Source organism: Amblyomma americanum, chromosome 4 (genome assembly GCF_052857255.1).
Source record: "Amblyomma americanum isolate KBUSLIRL-KWMA chromosome 4, ASM5285725v1, whole genome shotgun sequence".
Taxonomy (NCBI): domain Eukaryota; kingdom Metazoa; phylum Arthropoda; class Arachnida; order Ixodida; family Ixodidae; genus Amblyomma; species Amblyomma americanum.
The window spans coordinates 75,429,923-75,452,543 of NC_135500.1; the positions used below are offsets into that span (position 1 = coordinate 75,429,923).

The 22,621-nt window shown below is 47.5% G+C and overlaps 3 non-coding genes across 3 annotated transcripts; all 3 read left to right on the plus strand.

The window, feature by feature from the left end:
* Positions 1-8,151: 8,151 nt before the first annotated feature.
* On the plus strand, positions 8,152-8,224 carry TRNAK-CUU (transfer RNA lysine (anticodon CUU)). Its single transcript has one exon. It is a non-coding gene; the product is annotated as a tRNA-Lys (tRNA).
* A 3,227-nt stretch (positions 8,225-11,451) lies between these two features.
* TRNAG-GCC (transfer RNA glycine (anticodon GCC)) lies at positions 11,452-11,522 on the plus strand. The gene has a single exon. It is a non-coding gene; the product is annotated as a tRNA-Gly (tRNA).
* Positions 11,523-21,848: 10,326 nt separating this feature from the next.
* Positions 21,849-21,921, plus strand: TRNAK-CUU (transfer RNA lysine (anticodon CUU)). Its single transcript has one exon. It is a non-coding gene; the product is annotated as a tRNA-Lys (tRNA).
* Positions 21,922-22,621: the final 700 nt, after the last annotated feature.

Genomic DNA, 22,621 nt, shown 5'->3' on the forward strand with positions numbered 1-22,621 from the left:
CGGGGCCTGGAGCACCTTACCACTTGGGAAGCTTGGGAGACCCTACTGCGCTCCGAGGACCCGACCAAGCAAGCCCTCGCCACAGGCCGGGCTGCCAGAGTTATGAGCCTCCGGGACATGAACGTTTGAGTGCTGTGGTGCCGTGCGGGGGCCCAAGGACCTGCGCGTCCTAAACTCCCCTGTATGTAATAATGTTTCCACCACCACCACCGTGAAAATTTGAAGATGGCAGGCATACTCTGTTTCCAAGTGTTCAAGTACAAGTGAACGCATTTCTGCCAAAGGAGAGCTGCGCTTTGCGCTCACGTGGGGAATTGTGACCTTACAGTTGAGGGTCGGAAAAGACCAGGGGGGTTTCAACGGATTCCTTTGCCTTCGGACATTAATGCCTAAAGGACTAAGAGTACTGAGTGCCAAGTAAGCCTTCGACTCATATCTCTTGCAGAGCCGCTGGAGAAGGGATTGCCCAGCTACCGTCTCTCCTAGGCGGCCAAGATGCATTAGTAGTCCCTGAGAAGCGATAAGGCTAATAGGTTTCGATGGGGACTCATGAAGTACTGCCTTATTCGCAGCCGCCTGGGGAATTCCAATGGCTCTTCTTAGGCCCTTTCTGTGGACAACTTCGAGACGTTCAAGTTGTGATGCCGAGGGGGAATTAAAAGGTAATTGATACAATATGCGACTGATCACCAGCGCTTCATGAAGTCTGACCATTGAAGAAGGAAGGTAGGTGCAATTCTACGGATCACATTGAGACGAGAAGATATAGATGAAACAATCGCGTCTACAGCTTTTCGCCACTGTAGACGAGAGTCAATATTGACGCCCAGGAAACGCGTGTGGTTGAATTGACGGATGCAAGAGAGACCGAGGTCTATCTTCAACCGTGCTTTACGTCTTCTTACACCTGGAAACAGAACAAAGCCGGATTTTACCACTGACAGAGACAACGCCACACCTTAAAGGTAAGCTTGTGCCGAAAGTGGAGCCTGTCGAGTTATCAGGGCTAATGGCTTGTGTTGGTAGCCAGTAATCCAAATACAGATGTCGTCAGCATAAAGTGACATACGCACTTGCCTGCAACTTTTTTTCAATGAATCTTGAAGGCCAGCCATTACGACGTTAAGGATCGTGGGGCACACCTCGTGAATGAACCCTTTGGGTGCTTAAGGTGCTCCCTAACCGTACACGAACCGCGCGATCACTTACGAACTTTTAAATGAATCTTAACGTATGGCTCTGTATGCCTATGCCTTTCAAACTGTTTAGGATTGAGCTCTGAAGCACGCTGTCGTAAGCTTTCGCAACGTCAAGAAAAATGGCTAAGGTGGAAAGGCCGAAAGCTCTCTGGTGTTCAATGTGACTGACCAAATCTAAGACACTATCTTGGGCACTAAGACCTCGGCGGAATCCAGTCATACGTGTTGGCAGTGCCTTGCTGTCCTCAAGCCACCACGATAAGCATTCATATACCAGCTTCTTCATCAACTTATCTACAAAGGAGGTCAATGACACAGGGCGATACTGGCAAGGTCTGTCATGTCTTTGCCAGGCATCAGTACTGGAACTACATGTGCCACCTTCCATGACGGAGGAACATCGCCAGTCTCCCAAACTCGATTGATGAAGTTGAGGAGCTCCTTTCTGAGTTACAAGGGCAGAATATTCAGCATTTTATTGGTGATGCCGTCGGGACCTGGTGCGCACCGGCGCCGCAGGCAACTGAGCGCAGTCTGAAGCTCACGAAGCGTGAACGGGACGTCAATGATTGACCTGGAAGAAACAGGTGGTGTATATATATCTACTCCAGAATTAGCGCGTACGAGCGCGTCTGCAAATTCCTCTGCCAAGCACGCAATAGGTTTTTCCAGGCTTCGAAGGGCGAGATTCTTCAACAAGGCTGCCAATAACTTGCCATATTCTCGTCATCGGTAAGAACGCAGTCCAACTAGCACAGAATGAGGCCCATTGCGACCTTTACAGTTTGTTCGTGTGCCGTCTAATGGCAGAATTCAGCCTATTGAAGGTCGTTTTCTGTTGCCTGTCGTCCTTCTTCCGCACGAGTTGGCGCTCCGCCCTTCTCGCTGTGGAAAGGTTCCTGAGTTTTAAATCCGGGGCCGGAAAATGATCACGTAACTTGACTGCCGTAGTTGCTGCTAGCTTACTAGATATGTTGTCAACATCATCACCAGAAACACGTTCTAGGTGCTCTCTGTACTTGTCCCAGTTGACCACATTGCTAATTTTAGGACCATGCATACGAAAGTCGGCAGCAAACTCAAATATCGTATAGTGATCACTTCCCATGCGGTCAGGCGCTGTTGACCAACGCGTCACGCGGACGTCAGGTGATTGCAGCGTCAGGTCTATAGCTGTCGCAGAGGCTGGAGGCCGGAAGAAAGTGGGGCGTCCGTCATTGGCAACACACAGGTCCAATCTGCGTCCACGGGAATCCGTGTTCCTGTCACCCAAAACGGCATGATGGGCGTTGAAATCACCGCAGATGATTCTAGGAGCTGGCCAACGGTCTCAGAGCTGCTGTAGAAACAAATCCAATGCTACCTTCTTCCGCGGAGACACGTACACGGATGCAATAGAAAGGGTTCGAGAGCCGAGCTGTATTCCCACAGCCGCTACCTCAATGTCATCCGTGCAAAGATCGGCAACGCTTAGAGAAACATGTGGAATTTCCCTTCTTATGTAAAGCGCAGCACTTCCGGCAGGAAATGACTTTATGCTGCAGTTTTTATGGGCGACATATCCAGTCAAACATCTCCCGCTTGGCAGGCATGCTTCTGCCAGGGCCAATACTGGAACACAACTCTCTATCAAGAATAGTTTTAGTTCAGCTAACCGACTTAAAATCCCAGCGCAATTCCACTGCAATATAAACGGCACTTTTCGGTGCATATGAGATCCACGAGGTTTAACCCCATCCATTTTAGTTCGCAAGGAAGTTTGCTGTGAAGGTGGTAATTAGGGACTCACAAGAAAGCACCAGCTGTAGGGAAGTTCTTGAGGTTGCCAGGCGCCATCGCTAGAACATGTGAACGCAGGGACCCGAACAAAACATGAAGAAGGTCAGACATAGGTTGATTTTCGAGCTCCTTATTTTGCGCAACGCACTAACTTACATCGACAAATGATGCCGACGGGGACACACTCTAGGCCGCAGTAGCTGGTTTTTGTCACTTGTCCATATGAGGCTCCCCCTTGCCGTGGAGTCTGGCTGTGATCCGGGCGCTCAGGAACATGGACACTCTTTGCTGGAGGTGGAACAGCCGACTCGCGCGCACTGGGCCTTGGCGTCTTGCTGGACTCAGGTCTCTTAGGGACATTCTTGGGCAACGCAACAACATCAGACTCCAACACTGGGAACTCGTCTAATCATGGGACAGGCGTCTCAGTCGGTGGGGTTTTTGGACCAGCAATAAAGGATATCCGACAGTGCAGAGCGCTCACACGGAGGAAGGGGCAGCCTCCGAAACTCGCTGGATGATCACTACCGCAATTGGCGCAAGCCAAATCTGCCTTGCAGGTTTTAAAGTCGTGGTAGCCTCCGCACAGCGTACAGCGTCGATCCTTTGTGCAAACTTTGGCCACGTGCCCAAAGCGTTGACATCTAAAACACCGTGGAGGAGCTTCAGTGAAATCTGCAACTGCATGTTTTGTGAATCCCAGATCAATTTTTTCGGGGCGCTCTGAGTTGGGAGCGAATGTCAACATGATAGAGTTGGGAGATTTCGCAGCCTATTCTTTTCCTGGAGACTCTACACGACGCACAAGTCGTTTCACGTGCAGTACACCTTGTGGTTTCAGATAATCAAGTAGGTCGCGTTCTGAATACCACTTTGGTACACCCTTAATAACACAGGTGTTCTTCATGTAGGAATGGGGCAACCGCACGTTAACTTTGATGCCAAAAATCTGAGAGCTCTGCAGGAGCTTGTCAACCTGCTCTTCCGTCGAGACATCCAGCTGAAGAGCCCCGTGCATGGTGAACCGACTTCGAATCGGTGCTGATACCAGCAGTGATTGAATGGCCGCGAAAAATAAGATGGGATTCTTCTCTCTTATATCAACCCCCTTTTCTGTGGGCTCAATCACTTTCGGGATCCCTACCGTTCGTTGCTTGCGATGACTCACCAACTTGAAGCCCTCGTTGTCCACGTCAGCCATATCGGTCACTGACTCGTCACTGTCCACAATCCTTGACTCATCCCCACTGAACGATGAGGTCTCGCTGGACGGGTGGTCGTTTCCATGTTCTGGTCACTCCACAGCCTGGGAAGCCATGGCCACCTCTTCCGAGCCAGACTCCTTTGAATGGCGTGGTCCCGGCGCCGGAGCAGCCGTACTATTCCCATAGGGACAATACCGACTTTGAAGATGCTGCCGTCCTCGAATATTCAAATAAAAGTAGATAAATTATGGAAAATGAGGTAAATAAACAGAGCTCAGTCGACAGTCGATCGAACAACGTCTTCGTCTTCCTGTTTCTTTCAACCACTTCTGTTCGCTTGTTCTACACGTTATGTATCGTTGTTCGAACCGAAAGTTGCGTCGCCTCGAAGCTTCGTTTGCTTTTGCCGCATTCTGCCTACTCTCTCCGCGGGCCCTCCTTTTTTACGTGCAAGCGTGAAGGCCCCGTTACTCAGAAAGGCCGGTGCCATCGTCGTTGCCATTGGCATGACGGAAAAGTTACGTGGGGCTCCCATAGATAGCGCCAGCTACTCCAGCGGCGCGTCAGCGGCGCGAGGAACTGGGAAAGGAAGTATTTGATGGTGTTTTTTTCCGGAACAAGGTTTAACACTGAGTATCATCGAAAGATGCCACAGGGTGGGTAAAAAAATAATAAGGCGCGACCAGTCGTTTTGAAACTCCTCGACTTTTTGAAAAAAATTCCCTATTGAGATCATGCTATTAACGCAAAAAGACCAATATCAGCTCAAAATCGAAACAAAATAGCTCAAAATTATTAGCTGAGGACTTTTCTAAACGAATTAAGGAAATATAGAAACAGCAGTGGAAGTGCTGTGAAGAAGAGGGGAAAGAGGGCGCCAAGCTTTAAAGCTAATCAATGATAAGCTAAACGTTAATAGCGTACTGTATGGTTCGGATGAAACAAGAGTTCCTCGCTTTAAGCTTAGAAAGAAATCAAACTGGCTCTGGACTAAGAGACTTCAGACCCCTAAAATACTAAATGTTAATTGCAAAAGTGCCATAAACAAGACAAATGAGTTGGAGGCCCTTCTGCTTTTGCACGACCCTGAAATAGCGGTTTTGACAGAAACTTGGCTTAACAATACATTGTTTGACAGTGAGCTCATTAACACTGGCTACAGTTCGTACCGAAAGAATCGTGATGGTAGAGGTGAAGATGCCAGCATTCGGTTTAAATCATCCCTGTGAATTTCGCCAATGCCGGATGTACCCAATGTAGAGTGCATTTTTTGCACAACGTACTATGGAAACGTTAGATATATTATTGGAGCAATGTACTGGCCCACCAACTCTACCGTTGTCTTATTATAGGAGCTTAAGCGATATTTGTGCACGCATGTGAAACCTGATAATCGTATTTTACTATCAGTAATAATAATTGGTTTTTGGGGAAAGGAAATGGCGCGGTATCTGTCTCATATATCGTTGGACACCTGAACCGCGCCGTAAGGGAAGGGATAAGGGAGGGAGTGAAAGAAGAAAGGAAGAGAGAGAGAAGCGCCGTAGTGGAGGGCTCCGGAATAATTTCGACTACCTGGGGATCTTTAACGTGCACTGACATCGCACAGCACACGGGCGCCTTAGCGTTTTTCCTCCATAAAAACGCAGCCGCCGCGGTCGGGTTCGAACCCGGGAACTCCGGATCAGTAGCCGAGCGCCCTAACCACTGAGCCACCATGGCGGATCCCATTTTTACTATCAGTCTACTTCAGGCAAATTAAAATATCATGATATTTTACTATCAGGATATTTTAATTTGCGTGAAGTATACTGGTCAAGGTATTCAGTTAAAAAGCATGACTCCCAGGTGAAGCTATGTGGGCATTGCTTTTGGCTTCGACTTATTGCAGAATGTAGAAGAAAATACCATATTTCAGGGTAATTCTCAATCAATGCTCGACCTCTTTTTTGTTAGCGGATCAATTACTGCCAAAACAAATAGCCAGAGAGTAGACAGAATATCGGACCACAAAGCTGTGCAGTTCACTACTGAAGACGCCGCTTTAGATAAGAAATCTAAATCTTCATCCTATCGAAACTTTTCTCGAGATACATTATAAGTATCTCGGACTTTTGACCGCGAATGACTTCACTTATACTAAGCACATTAACTACATATTGGTTAATGTAAAGCGCAAGTTTTCCTTTCTGAGGATAGCTTAGAGACTTCCTACTCCTTTTCTCCGACTGCTCGCATACAAAAACATTCTGCCGATACTCGACTATGCCTGCGTTATTTGGGACACTTTTACTAAAACTTACACTAATTAAGGTAGAAATGGTCCCAATAATAGCAGCTCGCTTCACTTAACACAGATTTGGACGTACATAAGTGCCAGATCCAAGAGGGGATCAGTCGGGCCAGTTGGTGCATGACAAGAAAAAGCGCTGGCGTGTGTCTTTTTCTCATTTGTCCCGTCCTCAGCGCTGTGAATTTTTCTTTTGACAGAACTGTTAACCAAAGCGGGCTTGCCGCCATTAACGCAAATAAACCATGCGTCACGACTAAAATTTGTCTTTCAATTTATTAACGGCCGGTATAAGACAGATTTCACGAGAATAATTTCTTTTTCATCTGGTTACGCCACTGGGCAAAGACATAGCCGCACAGTAACGCCATTTGCCAAGCGCAATAATCGTTTTAAGTATCCTTTCTTTCCACGAACAGTAATTTAAGGGAATCTCTTAACCAATTGCCACGTTTTGAAATTGTCTATGTCGACATTTCTTTCCAGTATTGTTTAAAAATCTTTTATGTATGCTTATTTACCAAAATTTTCAAACTACCTTATTCTACTTTGTTTTTGTGTTCATTGCCTGTGTTGTTACGTTGTGTTTACTTGTCTATCCCACCCTGCTAAAATCCTCAGTGGGGATTGCAGTATAAGCTAAATAAATAAAGATAACAATGAAATGTTACAAGTGCAGGGCATATGTATGCATGCAGTGCGTGCCAGTATTAAAGCCAGAGTGATATTTTAGGGCCCAACTCGTAACTGGATCGGTTTTGTCTCGCGTATTAGCTGAAACAGCTCACACACAGACACCCGCACACACACAACAGAATAAGCATCTAGCCTCTCGTTCAAGAGAGCCTTGAGGGCTTGTCTTGCATGTTTATTACTCAATGATATCGCCAGAAGTAGCGGACTAGAAAATATAACTAGAATTTTAAAGTGTCTTTTAGTGAGGGTGAGGGAGGGCTGACGATGTGAGGATGAGGGCGAGGGAGGGCCAGCAAATTTTTCGAAGTGAGGGTGAGGGCGAGACAGGGCCGCAAAACTTTTCAGAATGAGGGCGAGGGGGAGGGAGGGCCATGGATGCAAAAGTGAGGGTGAGGGAGGAAAATTAAAAAAGAGGGCATTTGCCCACCTCTGCCCCTGACCATCGGGCCCTCGCGTTGCGAGTCACACTACCGCTACACCACGCCGGCACGCTCGTACGGCTTGGTTAAAGCGGGGCATTGAATTTATACAGTGTGTTGTTTTATGTAATCACTGGGATTGTGAAAGAGGAAAGATTGTCGGTGTATGCGTGGTAGGAACCCCTCTCACATCACACCGTTAAAGGAGGAGCTTAATTGTCCCCCAGTTATTTTTTCGTCTTCTGCAGCATTTGATCGCCATGTTTGCAGCGAGATATCGAGCGCAGCATTCGGCTCATTGAATTATATGGTACGAGAGCGTGAGAGATCAGAAAAAAAGGTGGTGAAAACCAACGCTTCACTCCGCTTAGCACCTTCTAAGGATGGCGGAAATGCCAGGCCAGATTCCAAAGCGCTGCCTACCTTCTACTGTTCCTCCTCCTGCTCCTCCTCCTCCTACTCCTCCTCCAAACCAACTGCTATCACTCTGTCAACCCACTCTCGCAACGTTCACTTATTGTTCTCATTCGTTGCCTACTTATTTTGGGAGATTTGTACGTGTCGCCCGGCTAGCTCAGTCGGTAGAGCATGAGACTCTTAATCTCAGGGTCGTGGGTTCGAGCCCCACGTTGGGCGCTTTGTTTTTTTATTCGCACATTTTGGACGATCTTTGATTTTTTTAGTGGTGCGTTGTTCTCGACCCCCGAAATATGAACTCGATGCTCTCGTGGTCTCGCAATTCGATGTTTTTGCGCGGAATTCGCTGTGGCAGCAGATGGAGTCGCCTTCATCTTAATGCGTCAAATAAAATAACCCTGCATTTGTCTCCAGTGGGCAGATCCTGAACTGACGGATGGAAAATGGACGGATGGCCGGACGGACGGAACATTTCCTAAATGGGTGTGGTAGAAATTGCCATCATGCTTGGTTTTTTTATATATATGTCTTTAACGGTGTCAGTGCTATGCACAATAAATCAGACTAGGAATTCTCCGTTATCTTTAAGTACGATTTCGAATCGTTCGCTTCTAAGCTTATGCTAGCATTCTGCTTTTGAGCCGCCAATCTTCCAATCGCTTTTTCTGCAGCTGATTCATTCACTTTACCTCTGTTATCGCTGAATCCCAAGGCCTCAAGGAGAATGGGTGAGTCTGCATCGACATCCCAGTGAATATTGCCGCATTTTAGAATTGGGTGTTCAACTATTTCTACAGATTTACCAGGCACTGCGCATGTGTCATCTTCTTGGTTAAATTTCCTTCTCGAGCTTCGCGTTCCAAGGCACCCTGATCTAGCTTCAGAGAATAGGGCGCCGCATCTTGAGTTAACATAGAACGATCTTCCTGATTAGCCTCTTCCCATTTCTGTATTGTTCTACTGTCTACTTCTTTCCCATTGAACTAATCCACTTCTTACCTTGTGTTGTTACCTGTATTTTAAAGCACTTTATTTTTCTGTCATTGTTTCATCATGCCTAATGCTTAGTATCCTAGTCTTCCGCTAGAGGCGTAAATCGCGGAGGGGGGTGGGGACCGGGAGGCACCCTGACCCCTCCTTTGCTTAGGGATCAAGAATACGGGCGTCCATCCCCTCACCCCCCGCCCCTCCTCTGAGATTCGCACCGGGACTGCTCGTTCGGCATCGAATGATACGAGCAGCATACGCAAAACGGTTAAGCCGCGGGAGAGAGGAGACCTCTTCCCTTTCACGGAATGGCTCAGGAGGACCAGACGTTCAAAAAAAAAAGTGCTGTCATAATCACAATGGGCCAAAAATCAAAAGACTATTGATGACTATGTGTGAATGTGTTTAATTTAAACTTAATGCTTCTGATTTTCACCCGCCACGGTGGCTCAGTGGTTAGGGCGCTCGACTACTCATCCGGAGTTCCCGGGTTCGAACCCGACCGCGGCGGATGCGGTTTTATGGAGGAAAAACGCTAAGGCGCCCGTGTGCTAGGCGATGTCAGTGCACGTTAAAGATCCCCAGGTGGTCGAAATTATTTCGGAGCCCTCCACTACGGCAGCACTTTCTTCTTTCACTCCCTCCTTTATCCCTTCCATTACGACGTGGGTCAAGTGTCCAACGGTATACGAGACAGATACTGCGCCATTTCCTCCCCCCCCCCCAAAAAAAAAAAAAAACCAAACAACCAACACCTCTGATTTTCTGGCATCCAGTCAGTCCGTGCTTAAGGCAGAGATGTTAAAGCTTAGTCCTGCCCGTTAGATGCTCTGCTGCGCAGTAACCCTCGAAGCTTTCTTCGTGGTCTTTCTTTTGTTCGCACTTAGCGAACGTTTTAACAGTGCTCGAAACAGGCGCTGATAGATGCGATTCTCGCCATTGCGATAACTACTTCATAGCAGCTGGTTATCTTTGTTTAAAAAAATAAATATGTAAAACATATTGACCATTGTCTATCGGCGTCACATTCAATTTCTTAAAACTGCCGGTCCGATTAAAAATTGCGAATGTTCCTCAAATATATCGACGGAGGAGCTTCAGTTTGCTAGACGAGAGATGGTCTACGCGGGATGTGTACACCGCGGCCAGACTCGTTTATGCATGCGTTCCTGCACATTATTGGCGGTGCGGTACAGTGTTGCCAGAATTCTCTGTAGCTTTGTACAGCGTTCCTGGCATTTATGCAGCCTATTTTATAGTCAGTGCTGTAGCCGGATATAACTTCCGAAGCTCTGTCCACATAAGGACCCCGCACAGATTTTGTCCACCACAAAAAGTAGTCCATTGTAAAACTTCTAAACATAAGAAAAAATAATGATCTCTAGATTTTTCATACCTGGATTGGAATAAAGTGAAACATTGAAAAGCTGATGCTATTTACTGTTATGATTGCCTAGCGCCGTAACACAGGATGTCGCAGACCGCGGGCCAGAGTGGCTCAGCCATAGGTATGTGGGTCCTCCATTAGGGGGAGCAAAGTTTCACTAGAGCGCCCCCTCCCTCCCCGCCCCCAACTTGTAGCTGCCACAGCTAAGAACCTGCATGCCTAAGCATTGGCTAGACTGCCATTGTCATCAACTTTTCGGAAAAACGGAAGTTGATGGCCGCTCTAAAGGGCAGCTAGCAGGGGAGCTTCTTTAGGGTTCGTTCATTCGTAAGTTGGGAAGCGATGAGTGCGTCACTGAGACGTCGGTTGTTTTGCAACGGAGAGAATCTGTTGCTATAAGCTGAATAACCTGTTCGTTGTTGATGTTCGAAGGTGAGGGAGGAGCGTCCTGTTTATTTGCTTTCCATGCTCCTTTGATCCTTTATGAGCCCCTGAATCATCTTAGATCAGATTACCTTGATATTTAGCCACATCATAAATCAGTGGACATAACTGGGCATGCGCGGCTGACTCCTCGAGCATGTACATTTGATTGCACTTCTATTTGTTGCAAGTCAGCGCTCCTTCTCTGTGTCCCTCTAACGTCCTTTTCCTCGCGCTAATTATCCTCCCAATCAATACCAACAGCTGTTCTTTCTCATTTGTGTTCTACTATAGTATCTGCCGCTGCGCCACCTGCAGAGGAATAGAATAAAGTTAGCGTAGAATTGGAATGGAATTAGAGTGGAATTTGACTGATTATATATCGAATTTTAATGTCTTGCCATTTGTCGCACCTAAGTTGCTTTAGTGCCGCCGGTAATTTTTATTATTAATACATCCCACAGAAGTTCAGTGACTGATCTATCGCATAGTGGCCTGTACTATTGGCACGGTTCGCTCGCCACGCGCTTTGTGACGACAGTTACTCCCCAGCAGAGGAGACGCCAGCCGGTCCAGTGACCTACATAAAGGGAAACTTACGCAACGATCTACGCTATGAATAGACGGGCAGCACGCCAACTGAACGTCGGCGTCGGTGGTTCAGAGGTAGAATACTCGCCTGCCACGCGGGTGGCCCGGGTTCGATTCCCGGCCGACGCATGTTTTGCTCCACATGTTTTTACAATGGCGATTGCAAGGAATCTAGCGTGTTAGCATCGCCGAGGATTTCCCCACTCGAACACGTTTTTCCCGAAAACACATGCTACAGTTTGCCAAATCCAAGATTATCAATTATAAACTCTGGCATGATACTCTAAAAGTTGGTGAGAAAATTGATAACTTTGATTACGAAGCCGAGAGGTTGATACAACATGAGCCATAGCACCTCACTTCAGCTCGTCCTCAAAACTGCAGTCAAATATCATTCTCTCTACCAACATTAGAAGCCATCTGCCAAAGGGCGACGCATTAAGAGGCCTTATCAACACATCCGACGCGTAGCTTATAGTACTTACCGTTAAGTTCAATCTTACTTACCTCATTTCGACATATTCAGGCGCGATCGCTTCACCAGGCGAGGAGGCGGCGTTTTCTTAGGTTCTCATACCTCTTTGCCCTGCACTCACGTCCCAATGAATTCCCTCTATAAATCATATTTGTCGGATGCAATGCCGCTCACCCACATTTAATCCTCGGAGTTCGTTACCGGCCCCCACACGCTAACAATACCTTTGTTACTGAGTTTCATGAAGCGCTGCAAGCTGTAACTTAACCCAAAATCCAAACACCCTCATCCTTATGTTTGGCGACTTCAATTTTCCGTCCATCACGTGGTCTGACATTACTTCTAAATCGTCAAAGCAAATCATCGAAACCCATTTTGTTCACACGGGACCAACATTTGGATTATCACAAATAGTGAATTCGCCAACCAGACCAACTGCTTCTATTGAGTTGAGTTGAGGTGCTGAATGCTACAGATGGGGTTAGCCTTGCTTTATCTGCCGGCAATTGCTCCACCGCAGCGTCCCTTCTATATTAACAATGTCCTAAAGCTTGTCGCATCTACCCCGCTATGCGCACAGCCTCTTATATTAGCACATATTCTCTCCCGCAGTCACCATCAAAGCACACAATCAATCCACACAGTACACACCACAGTCCACTCCAGAAGTCAACATCTATGTACATATTTAGTCACAGTAGAACACAGGTCAATATAGTGCCACAATCCAAACACACATTCACTCACAGCATAACGTAGTCCACTCCGGAAGACACCATCTACGCACACATTCAATCACAGTAGGCCATAGTCCGTTCCTGCTGTCACCATTTAGAGACAAGATCCGTGTCCTGCAGAAATGTTAATAGAAGGCGTGCAGCCTCCCTTCTTGTAGTCTGGGCAGTACATAATAAAATGTTCGATATCCGCGCACACACCACATAAAGAGCAGAGCGGAGACGATGCTATACCAGTCATGCATTCATGCAGGAGTGCGAGCAGAGGCCGTGCGAATTCGATATAGAAGGGTCGCCTGAGATCTTCTCAGTCCCTTGGTCACACATGGCTTGTGGGACGCACTCCACAGGGTACTGAAGTGATCGAGCACAGTTTTCCTGCAGAGACTTTTCCCATCTTGAGGTACTTTTTTGATGGAATTTATGGGCGAGATTGTCTGCCACCTCATTACCGTTGACTCCTATGTGAGAGGGCACCCATTGGAAATGTATAGTAAAGCCTCTGCTGTGCAGATTCTGCACCAAGCGCAGAGAGCTTATAGACAAGGCGTCAGTAGGGAATCCGTGCTATAACCTCTGAAGGGTAGATTTTGAATCGGTTAGGATGACAACAGGTTGAGCCGGACAAGACCCTAACTTCCGTAAAGCCACCTCAATAGCAACACTTTCAGCCGCTTTAGAGAATACGACAGCAGTACTCCCTCGCCCCGCACCCGCCCCGCCACATGGAGCTCATGTGGGTGTCTGCACACTCCGAGAATCCCGGAAACGAGGCTGCCAACGCTTTAGCCCGAGGTTCTCTCAACCGGGCACCGGCGGCCTCCGATCTGCAATTCTCACGGGAGCGCATGCATTCCTTCAGTGAACTGACGCAGGCCTGCAAAGCCGAGCGTCGGCTGTACCGCCCCCCTCCCCCCCCATCCCTCCTTCGACAATTACCATCAGACACTTTGGAGGCGGCTCCAAACACGCACCTTACCCTCCCCTTATATACGCTCGCGCTATCATCAAGTCCACACAAACCCCTCCTGTACCCTCTGCCATCACACCAAAGCCCCTCTCGATCATATCCTTTTTCTCTGCTAGGAGGATCCTCCCCCGCGGGGCCTGGAGCACCTTACCACTTGGGAGGCTTGGGAGACCCTACTGCGCTTCGAGGACCCGACCAAGCAAGCCCTCGCCACAGGCCGGGCTGCTAGAGTTATGAGCCTCCGGGACATGAACGTTTGAGTGCTGTGGTGCCGTGCGGGGGCCCAAGGACCTGCGCGTCCTAAACTCCCCTGTATGTAATAAAGTTTCCACCACCACCACCGTGAAAATTTGAAGATGGCAGGCATACTCTGTTTCCAAGTGTTCAAGTACAAGCGAACGCATTTCTGCCAAAGGAGAGCTGCGCTTTGCGCTCACGTGGGGAATTGTGACTTTACAGTTGAGGGTCGGAAAAGACCAGGGGGGTTTCAACGGATTCCTTTGCCTTCGGACATTAATGCCTAAAGGACTAAGAGTACTGAGTGCCAAGTAAGCCTTCGACTCATATCTCTTGCAGAGCCGCTGGAGAAGGGATCGCCCAGCTACCGTCTCTCCTAGGCGGCCAAGATGCATTAGTAGTCCCTGAGAAGCGATAAGGCTAATAGGTTTCGATGGGGACTCATGAAGTACTGCCTTATTCGCAGCCGCCTGGGGAATTCCAATGGCTCTTCCTAGGCCCTTTCTGTGGACAACTTCGAGACGTTCAAGTTGTGATGCCGAGGGGGAATTTAAAGGTAATTGATACACTATGCGACTGACCACCAGCGCTTCATGAAGTCTGACCATTGAAGAAGGAAGGTAGGTGCAATTCTACGGATCACATTGAGACGAGAAGATATAGATGAAACAATCGCGTCTACAGCTTTTCGCCACTGTAGACGAGAGTCAATAATGACGCCCAGGAAACGCGTGTGGTTGAATTGACGGATGCAAGAGAGACCGAGGTCTATCTTCAACCGTGCTTTACGTCTTCTTACACATGGAAACAGAACAAAGCCGGATTTTTCCACTGACAGAGACAACGCCACACCTTAAAGGTAAGCTTGTGCCGAAAGTGGAGCCTGTCGAGTTATCAGGGCTAATGGCTTGTGTTGGTAGCCAGTAATCCAAATACAGATGTCGTCAGCATAAAGTGACATACGCACTTTCCTGCAACTTTTTTTCAACGAATCTTGAAGGCCAGCCCTTACGACGCTAAGGATCGTGGGGCACACCTCGTGAAAGAACCCTTTGGGTGCTTAAGGTGCTCCCTAACCGTACACGAACCGCGCGATCACTTACGAACTTGTAAATGAATCTTAACGTCTGGCCCTGTATGCCTATGCCTTTCAAACTGTTTAGGATTGAGCTCTGAAGCACGCTGTCGTAAGCTTTCGCAACGTCAAGAAAAATGGCTAAGGTGGAAAGGCCGAAAGCTCTCTGGTGTTCAATGTGACTGACCAAATCTAAGACACTATCTTGGGCACTAAGACCTCGGCGGAATCCAGTCATACGTGTTGGCAGTGCCTTGCTGTCCTCAAGCCACCACGATAAGCATTCATATACCAGCTTCTTCATCAACTTATCTACAAAGGAGGTCAATGACACAGGGCGATACGAGGCAAGGTCTGTCATGTCTTTGCCAGGCATCAGTACTGGAACTACATGTGCCACCTTCCATGACGGAGGAACATCGCCAGTCTCCCAAACTCGATTGATGAAGTTGAGGAGCTCCTTTCTGAGTTACAAGGGCAGAATATTCAGCATTTTATTGGTGATGCCGTCGGGACCTGGTGCGCACCGGCGCCGCAGGCAACTGAGCGCAGTCTGAAGCTCACGAAGCGTGAACGGGACGTCCATGATAGACCTGGAAGAAACAGGTGGTGTATATATATCTACTCCAGAATTAGCGCGTACGAGCGCGTCTGCGAATTCCTCTGCCAAGCACGCAATAGGTTTTTCTAGGCTTCGAAGGGCGAGATTCTTCAACAAGGCTGCCAATAACTTGCCATATTCTCGTCATCGGTAAGAACGCAGTCCAACTAGCACAGAATGAGGCCCATTGCGACCTTTACAGTTTGTTCGTGTGCCGTCTAATGGCAGAATTCAGCCTATTGAAGGTCGTTTTCTGTTGCCTGTCGTCCTTCTTCCGCACGCGTTGGCGCTCCGCCCTTCTCGCTGCGGAATGGTTCCTGAGTTTTAAATCCGGGGCCGGAAAATGATCACGTAACTTGACTGCCGTAGTTGCTGCTAGCTTACTAGATATGTTGTCAACATCATCACCAGAAACACGTTCTAGGTGCTCTCTGTACTTGTCCCAGTTGACCACATTGCTAATTTTAGGACCATGCATACGAAAGTCGGCAGCAAACTCAAATATCGTATAGTGATCACTTCCCATGCGGTCAGGCGCTGTTGACCAACGCGTCACGCGGACGTCAGGTGATTGCAGCGTCAGGTCTATAGCTGTCGCTGAGGCTGGAGGCCGGAAGAAAGTGGGGCGTCCGTCATTGGCAACACACAGGTCCAATCTGCGTCCACGGGAATCCGTGTTCCTGTCACCCCAAACGGCATGATGGGCGTTGAAATCACCGCAGATGATTCTAGGAGCTGGGCAACGGTCGCAGAGCTGCTGTAGAAACAAATCCAATGCTACCTTCTTCCGCGGAGACACGTACACGGATGCAATAGAAAGGGTTCGAGAGCCGAGCTGTATTCCCACAGCCGCTACCTCAATGTCATCCGTGCAAAGATCGGCAACGCTTAGAGAAACATGTGGAATTTCCCTTCTTATGTAAAGCGCAGCACTTCCGGCAGGAAATGACTTTATGCTGCAGTTTTTATGGGCGACATATCCAGTCAAACATCTCCCGCTTGGCAGGCACGCTTCTTCCAGGTCCAATACTGGAACACAACTCTCTATCAAGAATAGTTTTAGTTCAGCTAACCGACTTAAAATCCCAGCGCAATTCCACTGCAATATAAACGGCACTTTTCGGTGCATATGAGATCCACGAGGTTTAACCCCATCCATTTTAGTTCGCAAGGAAGTTTGCTGTGAAGGTGGTAATTAGGGACTCACAAGAAAGCACCAGCTGTAGGGAAGTTCTTCAGGTTGCCAGGCGCCATCGCTAGAAAATGTGAACGCAGGGACCCGAACAAAACATGAAGAAGGTCAGACATACGTTGATTTTCGAGCTCCTTATTTTGCGCAACGCACTAACTTACATCGACAAATGATGCCGACGGGGACACACTCTAGGCCGCAGTAGCTGGTTTTTGTCACTTGTCCATATGAGGCTCCCCCTTGCCGTGGAGTCTGGCTGTGATCTGGGCGCTCAGGAACATGGACACTCTTTGCTGGAGGTGGAACAGCCGACTCGCGCGCACTGGGCCTTGGCGTCTTGCTGGACTCAGGTCTCTTAGGGACATTCTTGGGCAACGCAACAACATCAGACTCCAACACTGGGAACTCGTCTAATCATGGGACAGGCGTCTCAGTCGGTGGGGTTTTTGGACCAGCAATAAAGGATATCCGACAGTGCAGAGCGCTCACACGGAGGAAGGGGCAGCCTCCGAAACTCGCTGGATGATCACTACCGCAATTGGCGCAAGCCAAATCTGCCTTGCAGGTTTTATAGTCGTGGTCGCCTCCGCACAGCTTACAGCGTCGATCCTTTGTGCAAACTTTGGCCACGTGCCCAAAGCGTTGACATCTAAAACACCGTGGAGGAGCTTCAGTGAAATCTGCAACTGCGTGTTTTGTGAATCCCAGATCATTTTTTTCGGGGCGCTCTGAGTTGGGAGCGAATGTCAACATGATAGAGTTGGGAGATTTCGCAGCCTATTCTTTTCCTTGAGACTCTACACGACGCACAAGTCGTTTCACGTGCAGTACACCTTGTGGTTTCAGATAATCAAGTAGGTCGCGTTCTGAATACCACTTTGGTACACCCTTAATAACACAGGTGTTCTTCATGTAGGAATGGGGCAACCGCACGTTAACTTTGATGCCAAAAATCTGAGAGCTCTGCAGGAGCTTGTCAACCTGCTCTTCCGTCGAGACATCCAGCTGAAGAGCCCCGTGCATGGTGAACCGACATCGATTCGGAGCTGATACCAGCAGTGATTGAATGGCCGCGAAAAATAAGATGGGATTCTTCTCTCTTATATCAACCCCTTTTCTGTGGGCTCAATCACTTTCGGGATCCCTACCGTTCGTTGCTTGCGATGACTCACCAACTTGAAGCCCTCGTTGTCCACGTCAGCCATATCGGCCACTGACTCGTCACTGTCCACAATCCTTGACTCATCCACACTGAACGATGAGGTCTCGCTGGACGGGTGGTCGTTTCCATGTTCTGGTCACTCCACAGCCTGGGAAGCCATGGCCACCTCTTCCTAGCCAGACTCCTTTGAATGGCGTGGTCCCGGCGCCGGAGCAGCCGTACTCTTCCCATAGGGACAATACCGACTTTGAAGATGCTGCCGTCCTCGAATATTCAAATAAAAGTAGATAAATTATGGAAAATGAGGTAAATAAACAGAGCTGAATCGACAGTCGATCGAACAACGTCTTCGTCTTCCTCTTTCTTTCAACCACTTCTGTTCGCTTGTTCTACACGTTATGTATTGTTGTTCGAACCGAAAGTTGCGTCGCCTCGAAGCTTCGTTTGCTTTTGCCGCATTCTGCCTACTCTCTCCGCGGGCCCTCCTTTTTTACGTGCAAGCGTGAAGGCCCCGTTACTCAGAAAGGCCGGTGCCATCGTCGTTGCCATTGGCGTGACGGAAAAGTTACGTGGGGCTCCCATAGATAGCGCCAGCTACACCAGCGGCGCGTCAGCGGCGCGAGGAACTGGGAAAGGAAGTATTTGATGGTGTTCTTTTCCGGAACAAGGTTCAACACTGAGTATCATCGAAAGATGCCACAGGGTGGGTAAAAAAATAATAAGGCGCGACCAGTCGTTTTGAAACTCCTCGACTTTTTGAAAAAAATTCCCTATTGAGATCATGCTATTAACGCAAAAAGACCAATATCAGCTCAAAATCGAAACAAAATAGCTCAAAATTATTAGCTGAGGACTTTTCTAAACGAATTAAGGAAATATAGAAACAGCAGTGGAAGTGCTGTGAAGAAGAGGGGAAAGAGGGCGCCAAGCTTTAAAGCTAATCAATGATAAGCTAAGAGTTAATAGCGGGCTGTATGGTTCGGATGAAACAAGAGTTCCTCGCTTTAAGCTTAGAAAGAAATCAAACTGGCTCTGGACTAAGAGACTTGAGACCCCTAAAATACTAAATGTTAATTGCAAAAGTGCCATAAACAAGGCGAATGAGTTGGAGACCCTTCTGCTTTTGCACGATCCTGAAATAGCGGTTTTGACAGAAACTTGGCTTAACAATACATTGTTTGACAGTGAGCTCATTAACACTGGCTACAGTTCGTACCGAAAGAATCGTGATGGTAGAGGTGAAGATGCCAGCATTCGGTTTAAATCATCCCTGTGAATTTCGCCAATGCCGGATGTACCCAATGTAGAGTGCATTTTTTGCACAACGTACTATGGAAACGTTAGATATATTATTGGAGCAATGTACTGGCCCACCAACTCTACCGTTGTCGTATTATAGGAGCTTAAACGATATTTGTGCACGCATGTGAAACCTGATAATCGTATTTTACTATCAGTAATAATGATTGGTTTTTGGGGAAAGGAAATGGCGCGGTATCTGTCTCATATATCGTTGGACACCTGAACCGCGCCGTAAGGGAAGGGATAAGGGAGGGAGTGAAAGAAGAAAGGAAGAGAGAGAGAAGCGCCGTAGTGGAGGGCTCCGGAATAATTTCGACTACCTGGGGATCTTTAACGTGCACTGACATCGCACAGCACACGCGCGCCTTAGCGTTTTTCCTCCATAAAAACGCAGCCGCCGCGGTCGGGTTCGAACCCGGGAACTCCGGATCAGTAGCCGAGCGCCCTAACCACTGAGCCACTATGGCGGATCCCATTTTTACTATCAGTCTACTTCAGGCAAATTAAAATATCATGATATTTTACTATCAGGATATTTTAATTTGCGTGAAGTATACTGGTCAAGGTATTCAGTTAAAAAGCATGACCCCCAGGTGAAGCTATGTGGGCATTGCTTTTGGCTTCGACTTATTGCAGAATGTAGAAGAAAATACCATATTTCAGGGCAATTCTCAATCAATGCTCGACCTCTTTTTTGTTAGCGGATCAATTACTGCCAAAACAAATAGCCAGAGAGTAGACAGAATATCGGACCACAAAGCTGTGCAGTTCACTACTGAAGACGCCGCTTTAGATAAGAAATCTAAACCTTCATCCTATCGAAACTTTTCCCGAGATACATTATAAGTATCTCGGACTTTTGACCGCGAATGACTTCACTTGGACTAAGCACATTAACTACATATTGGTTAATGTAAAGCGCAAGTTTTCCTTTCTGAGGATAGCTTAGAGACTTCCTACTCCTTTTGTCCGACTGCTCGCATACAAAAACATTCTGCCGATACTGGACTATGCCTGCGTTTTTTGGGACACTTTTACTAAAACTTACACTAATTAAGGTAGAAATGGTCCCAATAATAGCTGCTCGCTTCACTTAACACAGATTTGGACGTACATAAGTGCCAGATCCAAGAGGGGATCAGCCGGGCCAGTTGGTGCATGACAAGAAAAAGCGCTGGCGTGTGTCTTTTTCTCATTTGTCCCGTCCTCAGCGCTGTGAATTTTTCTTTTGACAGAACTGTTAACCAAAGCGGGCTTGCCGCCATTAACGCAAATAAACCATGCGTCACGACTAAAATTTGTCTTTCAATTTATTAACGGCCGGTATAAGACAGATTTCACGAGAATAATTTCTTTTTCATCTGGTTACGCCACTGGGCAAAGACATAGCCGCACAGTAACGCCATTTGCCAAGCGCAATAATCGTTTTAAGTATCCTTTCTTTCCACGAACAGTAATTTAAGGGAATCTCTTAACCAATTGCCACGTTTTGAAATTGTCTATGTCGACATTTCTTACCAGTATTGTTTAAAAATCTTTTATGTATGCTTATTTACCAAAATTTTCAAACTACCTTACTCTACTTTGTTTTTGTGTTCATTGCCTGTGTTGTTACGTTGTGTTTACTTGTCTATCCCACCCTGCTAAAATCCTCAGTGGGGATTGCAGTATAAGCTAAATAAATATAGATAACAATGAAATGTTACAACTGCAGGGCATATGTATGCATGCAGTGCGTGCCAGTATTAAAGCCAGAGTGATATTTTAGGGCCCAACTCGTAACTGGATCGGTTTTGTCTCGCGTATTAGCTGAAACAGCTCACACACAGACACCCGCACACACACAACAGAATAAGCATCTAGCCTCTCGTTCAAGAGAGCTTGTCTTGCATGTTTATTACTCAATGATATCGCCAGAAGTAGCGGACTAGAAAATATAACTAGAATTTTAAAGTGTCTTTTAGTGAGGGTGAGGGAGGGCTGACGATGTGAGGATGAGGGCGAGGGAGGGCCAGCAAATTTTTCGAAGTGAGGGTGAGGGCGAGACAGGGCCGCAAAACTTTTCAGAATGAGGGCGAGGGGGAGGGAGGGCCATGGATGCAAAAGTGAGGGTGAGGGAGGAAAATTAAAAAAGAGGGCATTTGCCCACCTCTGCCCCTGACCATCGGGCAATCGCGTTGCGAGTCACACTACCGCTACACCACGCCGGCACGCTCGTACGGCTTGGTTAAAGCGGGGCATTGAATTTATACAGTGTGTTGTTTCATGTAATCACTGGGATTGTGAAAGAGGAAAGATTGTCGGTGTATGCGTGGTAGGAACCCCTCTCACATCACACCCTTAAAGGAGGAGCTTAATTGTCCCCCAGTTATTTTTTCGTCTTCTGCAGCATTTGATCGCCATGTTTGCAGCGAGATATCGAGCGCAGCATTCGGCTCATAGAATTATATGGTAAGAGAGCGTGAGAGATCAGAAAAAAAGGTGGTGAAAACCAACGCTTCACTCCGCTTAGCACCTTCTAAGGATGGCGGAAATGCCAGGCCCGATTCCAAAGCGCTGCCTACCTTCTACTGTTCCTCCTGCTGCTCCTCCTCCTCCTACTCCTCCTCCAAACCAACTGCTATCACTCTCTCAACCCACTCTCGCAACGTTCACTTATTGTTCTCATTCGTTGCCTACTTATTTTGGGAGACTTGTACGTGTCGCCCGGCTAGCTCAGTCGGTAGAGCATGAGACTCTTAATCTCAGGGTCGTGGGTTCGAGCCCCACGTTGGGCGCTTTTTTTTATTCACACATTTTGGACGATATTTGATTTTTTTAGTGGTGCGTTGTTCTCGACCCCCGAAATATGAACTCGATGCTCTCGTGGTCTCGCAATTCGATGTTTTTGCGCGGAATTCACTGTGGCAGCAGATGGAGTCGCCTTCATCTTAATGCGTCAAATAAAATAACCCTGCATTTGTCTCCAGTGGGCAGATCCTGAACTGACGGATGGAAAATGGACGGATGGCCGGACGGACGGAACATTTCCTAAATGGGTGTGGTAGAAATTGCCATCATGCTTGGTTTTTTTATATATATGTCTTTAACGGTGTCAGTGCTATGCACAATAAATCAGACTATGAATTCTCCGTTATCTTTAAGTACGATTTCGAATCGTTCGCTTCTGAGCTTATGCTAGCATTCTGCTTTTGAGCCGCCAATCTTCCAATCGCTTTTTCTGCAGCTGATTCATTCACTTTACCTCTGTTATCGCTGAATCCCAAGGCCTCACGGAGAATGGGTGAGTCTGCATCGACATCCCAGTGAATATTGCCGCATTTTAGAATTGGGTGTTCAACTATTTCTACAGATTTACCACGCACTGCGCATGTGTCATCTTCTTGGTTAAATTTCCTTCTCGAGCTTCGCGTTCCAAGGCACCCTGATCTAGCTTCAGAGAATAGGGCGGCGCATCTTGAGTTAACATAGAACGAT